This window comes from Pinus tabuliformis, chromosome 6 (genome assembly GCF_031772625.1).
Source record: "Pinus tabuliformis cultivar Carrire ecotype Pingquan chromosome 6, CPIR1, whole genome shotgun sequence".
In the NCBI taxonomy this organism is placed as follows: Eukaryota; Viridiplantae; Streptophyta; class Pinopsida; order Pinales; family Pinaceae; genus Pinus; species Pinus tabuliformis.
Window position 1 is genome coordinate 284,627,423 of NC_142292.1, and position 7,455 is coordinate 284,634,877.

Here is a 7,455-nt window from a genome sequence, read left to right on the forward strand (position 1 = left end):
ACAAGGAAGGAGCTCCATTAAGGCCCATTGTCAACACCATTGGAGGTCCTACCTACCTTCTTGCTAAGTTCCTTGTGTTAAGGCTTAAGCCCTTAGTTGGTCGTATGGAGTCCTTCGTAAAAGAACTTGCTTCCTTTATTGATGAAGTCAAGGACATTAAGCTTGACCCTGGGGACATTCTTTTTAGTTTTGATGTTGTTTCCCTGTTCACTTGCATCCCTATTAATGAGGCCTTGGAGGTTATCAACCACCTAACAGATCCTGACACCACTCGGTTAGTTGAGAACTACCTCACTTCCATCTTTTTTAGTTTTGAGGGAGAGTTCTTTGAGCAGACCTGTGGGGTTTCCATGGGCTCACCCCTTTCTCCTATCATTGCTAATCTTTTTATGGGATATTTTGAGTCCAAGGTTATAAACTCATCCCGTCTCCTTCCCAAGCTTTTGAAAATGTATGTGGATGACACCAATGTTATCTGGTCTCACGGCTGGGAGGAATTAGATCTCTTCTTCGATCATCTCAACAATCAATCGTTGGCCATTAAGTTCACTAAAGAGTAGGAAGTTGATAGTTGCCTCCCTTTCCTTGATATTCTTATTTCTAAGAATAGTGATGGTTCCCTATTCCACCAAGTTTTTTGAAAGAAAACACATACGGAGCGGTATCTTCATGCCAGTTCCCACCATTTCCCAGCTCAAAAGATGGGGGTTCTCAATACTCTTGCTACTCGGGCCCTAAGGATCTCACATAAAAATAGTTTTGAGAAAGAGAAATCTCATCTCCTTGATGTCTTTCTTGAGAAGGGTTATAGTAGATACATGGGTCAGAAGGCTTTCATAAAAGCTGCCAAGAATTCCCTTGCTAAAAGGGAACCGAAGGAGCGGATTCCAGGTGTCCATCTTCCGTTTGTTCAGGGGACCACTGATAATATTGCAAGGATTCTCAAGATGCATAGTGTCCCTGTGACCTTTAGGCCCCTTAACACCATTCATATGTCCCTCAGGTCAGCAAAGGATCCTATCGACCCTAAAGATATGAAAGGGGTATATATTATCCCTTGTTCCTGTGGGACCCCCTATATTAGTGAGACGCGTCACTCCATTAATCAAAGGATTAGTGAGCACCCAGCTGACCTTAAGGATAGGAGATCAAAGTCTTCTGCTTTAGCTGAGCATGCGGAAAAAACCAATCATCATGTTTGTATTGAGGAGGCTAGTGTCATCACTAGAGTTTCGCAGTTCCATCATCAGAAATTTAGGGAAGCTCTTGAGATTAAAAAGAGGCCAAGTAATCTCAATAGAGAGGATGGCTGGAAAATCAGTAGGTGTTGGGCCCCAGCTCTCTCTTCCTAGTCGCTTTCTTCCTTTCCGCCCCTCCCCTCCCCTCGTTTTTTGACTCATTTTTTTTTTGATCTGTTAGATTATTATAATAATAAGTTAATTTAGCATATACAATTATTTTTTCTAATTAGTTAAAATATTTTATTCTGTTCCCCCCTTGGCTTTTTTAATATTTTTATACTATTAGTGCCCTTATAACTAACTACTATCTTAATTAATTAATTTATTTTATATTATATATTTATATTTATAAATTTAATAAGGTAGTTTAATCCTATAGGTATATTCATTTATACAGTTAATTTTCTTTCTCTCTTCTTTTTTTTAGATATCCAATTAACTTAATATTATTTTATTCTATATATATATATATATATATATATATATATATATATATATATATTTATTTAATTTTTTTTTTTAACTAATTATTAACTTAACAACCTATTTTAAAATTCTTTTTATATATATATATATATGGACACACACACACACACACACACATATATATATATATATATATATATATATATATATATATATATGTATATATATGTATGTATGTATGTATGTATGTATGTATGTATGTATATATATATATATATATATATATATATAATATATATATATATATATATATATATATATATATATATATAGTTAGTTAGTTAGTTATACCTCTATAACTAGTTAGTTATACGTTTTATTCTAATATTTATATTTTCTATGTATTTATTAATTAGTTAATACATTTTAACTATCTATTAACTTAATAACCAATTAAATTAAAATTACTTTATACATATAATTTATATATTTATTTTAAGGTAAGGTCTCTTATTATAACTAACTTCCATTTAATTTATTAAATAATTGGCTTTTTGACCGAGGTCCCAAGTCAAAATTTAGTCGTTGGTCTAGTTAGCCATTGGAGGCTCTACTCAAACTATTTAACATGCAAAGCTAGATCTGATTCTTCAACTTGTCCTGACGATGAACCACACTGGTTGGTTCGAAACGTGTTGACAAACGATTTATCTTGTGATTTACGCCGAAAAATATCTCGTAAATTTGATATGGATCACAGAAGCCTCAATTCAACTATATTTTTATTTATTTACCATACCTTTCAAGTATAAAAAGAGGTTTTATTTATTTACCATACCTCCACTTTATTTATATTTTTATTTATTTACACATTTGTGTGTTCATAAATATAAGATGACATATGGAGTATATATAAAAAAATGTTTTATTTATTTACCATACCTCTCATTTATTTATATTTTTATTAATTTACCATACCTCTTTTATAAATATGGTATTTGGCCCATAGGATTCACTTAAATGAAACCTCGTTTTTGAGCCTTCTTAAATAGAAAGAGGGTTATGGACTAAATATAAAAAGAGGTTTTATTTATTTACCATACCTCTAGTTTATTTGTATTTTTATTTATTTACCATAACTTTGGAGTAAGTATAAAAAGAGGTTTTATTTATTTACCATACCTCCACTGTATTTATATTTTTATTTATAACTATCATAAATACACTTTCTTGAAAATGAGGGCGAATGGAAGATTGTAACTCCTAATTACAAGGGCTAAATTTACTTTTTTTACCCTCTCCCTTAAAATAAGGTGGGCTAACCTCCATACCTAATTTTTTTATAAAATAAGTTCAAGGCGATTTGTAACAATGTACTATGATACAAAATATTTGCCCAATAAAAATATAGAACCCCTTAATTTAGCCCAAGGGCGAAAATTCGCCCCTAAAATTTTCCATGGGAGCAGCTGGCCAAGTTCCCATAAGCAGAGGAAGAAAAGCATATAGTGGAGGTGTAACACGGATTGAGATTGAAAAACTCCTAGAAGATTTTAAGATGGACATCCTAGGCACTCTTACAACACAGTTGGATGTCGTACAGGCTAAACAAAAAAAAGCTTTAGCAAAACAAAATTTGGCCATATTCTGTCCATGTTGTCGAAAGAAGCATAGACAACAGGAATGCCCATTAGAAATGGTTCAGATGTGCGCCATTTGTACTAAAGATCACAACGTTGAACAATGTCCATCATTTCCCGAGCTGAAAGTAGTATTCAAAGAAGCAAAGGAAGAAATAGAACGAGTATATCTCATGAACTAGTGTCGACAATGACAAGCTAAACCTACAGGTATGTCACAAGACACACCTCAATTCTTTCCTTCCTTGCAGTTTAATCAATAACAGAACCTTGGGGTATCCTGGCAAGGCCAATCACCCTACCCTAATTAGCAGAGCCCACCATTCCCTATGACATCCTAGCCAACACAATCTTTTCCAGGAAATGGTTGAGTGAATTCTCCTTTTACTCCTATTTGGCAAGGCAATCCCTATCAATCCCAGTGGCCTGCTTCCACCTCTCAAAATCTGAATTGGTCTACCAATTGGCAGCGACCTCTGGGGATATATAATTTACCTATGGGGATGGGCCTCAACCTCAACTTGCACTGTTAGCTCCTTATACATTACAACAGGATTCTCAACCTCTTTTGTGATGACAGTTACCAGCTCAGTCGAACCCAAATCCTAATAACATACCAATCCAATTGGTACAGATTATTGAAAACCCAAAGTATGAGATTGAGCAAAAAGAATGTAATGAGCTCAGATTGAGGTCAGGACATGTCATTACCCCTGAGGAAAATAGGGACCAGCCTTCAATTGAAAATGTAACTCCACCTGTACATATTCCATCACCTGTACATGTTCCACCACTTGTAAATAATACTGAACCAAAGCAAGGGGAAGAAACAGATCAACATGATGACCCTGAAAAACTTATAGTCACTTCTCCCCCATTCCTCGAAAAACTAACGATATCTAAACTCATTGCCTACCCTGTTTTCGATCTTGTAGGGGAACTAAAAAATTTGTGTATTAATATCCCTCTCCTACAGGCCATTCAAGACATTCCGATCTATGCCAAAACAATCAAAGAGTTATGTGTAAGGAAGCCTGTGAGGAAGGTAAAAAACTCACCCACTATCCATGTTGTAGGAACCTTATCCAATTTACTCTTGGGAGAGGAAACTCCAATAAAGTACGAAGATCCTAAAAACTCCATAGTGACAATTTAGGTATATGGCTGCTCTTTTCTGAATACACTAGTTGATTTAGGGGAAGCCATTAACATAGTAACAATAGAAACTTGTCAAGCACTTTGTATTATAGACTTAGAACCAACCACCACTTTATTAGAACTCGCTGACCGATCAGTGGTAAGACCAGAAAGGACTTTATAAGATATCATAGTTTTTGTTGACTCGTGGGAATATCCAGTAGAGTTCTTGGTTATAAACCCAAGGAGTAGGTTGGATGGGCATCCTTTGATTCGGGGTCAATCTTGGCTAGCAACAGTTGATGCATATATTGGCTGCCGAGAAGGCAGCATGACTATTACAAAGGGGGATGCTGTAAAATATCTGGTGTTATATCCTCCTGCCAGGCCAAGTTTTCCCATTGTAAAAATATGTAAGCAACCAGCAGTGTACTTGGAAGAGAGCATCCATTCACCACTCACAGTAGCGAAAGCATTGGAATTTAAAGATCAAACTAAAGATGATGCTATCAACAATTTTATAAATCAGCCAGCTAATGTGAGTAATGTAAAGTGTCACAGGTTGAAAGAAATCCTTGATAATGAAGTCATGGAAGATCCCTTGAAGGATATAGACAACCAGCATATTTAGATGAATACTATTCATAACAGCAAACCAGTTGAGATCGAGCCAGGAAAAGTTCTAAATATCAATTCTGATCTGGATAGAGAACAACAGCAAAAGCTTATCCAGGTATTGCAGAAAAATAAATGGGCTTTTGCCTGGTATTATCCTGATATGAAAGGGATAGACCCACAGCTATGTACACACCACATTTATATAGAGAAGGATGCTCAACCCATCCAACAGCCTCAACGGAGGTTGAACCCACACCTCAAGGATATTGTGAAAGAATAATTGCAGAAGCTACTAGATGTAAACTTTATTTATCCTATCTCGAATAGTAAATGGGTCTCTCCATTAGTGGTCGTCCCTAAGAAAAATGGGAAGTGGCATATTTGTGTAGACTATCGAGAAATAAACAAGGAAACACAGAAAGATCACTTCCCCCTCCCATTCATTGATCAGGTCTTCGATACGTTGGCAGGGAAGCAGTTCTTCTCCTCTTTAGACAGCTTAAGTGGTTAAAATCAAATTCATATTGCCCCTGAAGACCAAGGCAAAACAACCTTCACTTGTCCATGTGGCACATTCACATACAGGGTATTACCATTTGGCTTGCGCAATGCCCCAACCACATTTCAGAGAGCTATACTAAGAATCTTTGCTGATCTAATAAATGAAGGACTAAAGGTATATATGGATGACTTTACTCCATATGGGGATGATTTTGATCAAGCATTGCAAACGCTAGAAAAGGTCTTAGAATGATGCATCACTACCAGTTTATGTTTAAGCAATGTCAAGTGTCACATGATGATGACTGAGGGTATGATCTTGCGACATTACATCTTTGCAGCAGGAATACAGGTAGATCCATAAAAAATACAGGTAATTATTTTACTACCTACCCCCTGCACCCAAACAGAGGTACATAGTTTCCTAGGATATGTAGGTTATTATCGCAAGTTTATCAAGAATTTTTCACAGATTGTGGCACCCTAATAAGCTCTAACTGGGAATGTTTATTTCAATTGGTCTGACAAGTGTGACACAGCTTTTGTAGGTTTAAAGAAACTAGTCTCAACAGCACCAGTATTACGTGGACCGAACTGGGACCTTCCTTTCCACATATCCACGGACGCATCAGATGTAGCTATAGGCATTGTCCTTGGCTAGGAGGAGGACAAGAAACCTTATGCTATATATTATATTAGAAAAAATCTCACTCCTGCAAAACTCAATTATACAGTGACAGAAAAAGAATTCTTAGTTGTTATTTATGTAATAAACAAATTTAGACATTATATAACCGGCTACCAAGTCTTTGTGTAGATTGATCACTCTGTCATTTGGTATCTAGATAATAAACCAATCATAAATGGTTGAGTAACACAGTGGTTATTTCTTTTACAGGAGTTCGACATTACTATCAAAGATTGTCCAGGAAAGGAAAATCCAGTTGCTAATTTTCTATCTTGAATCCTGAAGGTTAATGATCCACAGGCGGTAGATGACCAATTTCCAGATGAACACCTATTTTCCGTTGTAGTTAAGACACCATGGGACGCAAATGTGGAAAATTATATGGCAATAGGGAAGCTACCTAAACATTTAACAATAAGAGAAATAAAACTGATTGTTCATCGCAATGCCTGGTTCTCTTGGATAGGTGGATATATTTTTCATACAGGGGCCGAGATGTGTATATGTAGATGTATCCATGAGGATGAGATCCATGACATCCTGAAGGCTTGCCATGACGAACCTTGTGGGGGACATTTCTCAGACCGAAGGATAGCACATAAGGTATTACAAATGGGCTATTATTGGCCCACTATTTTTAAGGATGCTAAAAAAATTTCCTAGGCCTGTGACAGTTACCAAAGTATGGAACGGCCTGGCCAATCTGATGAAATGCCTCTGCAAGCAAAATTAGTCATAGAACCCTTCAAGCATTTGGAATTGGACTTCGTAGGTCCATTCCATCTGCCATCCAATCAGAAGACCTACATACTGGTATCCATGGATTATGTGACAAAATGGGTGGAAACAGTAGATGTACCAAGCGCCAGAAAGGAAGCAGTGATTAAATTCCTTTTTGAGATATTTGTGCGATATGGATTACTGTGAGAAGTGATCACAAATGGGGGAAAGAAATTCACTGGGCACAATATTACTACCACTCTCAGAAACCATCATATCACACACATGATGACTTCTCCATATCACCCGCAGGCAAATGGGCAGGTTGAAAGAACCAATAAGGTTATAGAAGTGATTCTGACTAAGACAGCACAGGTGAGATTGGGCTGCTAGATTGCCAAAGGCCTTGTGGGCCTATCATACAACTTGGAGGAATACTATTGGATACTCTCCCTACTAGCTTGTGTTCAGTAAAGAACCGATT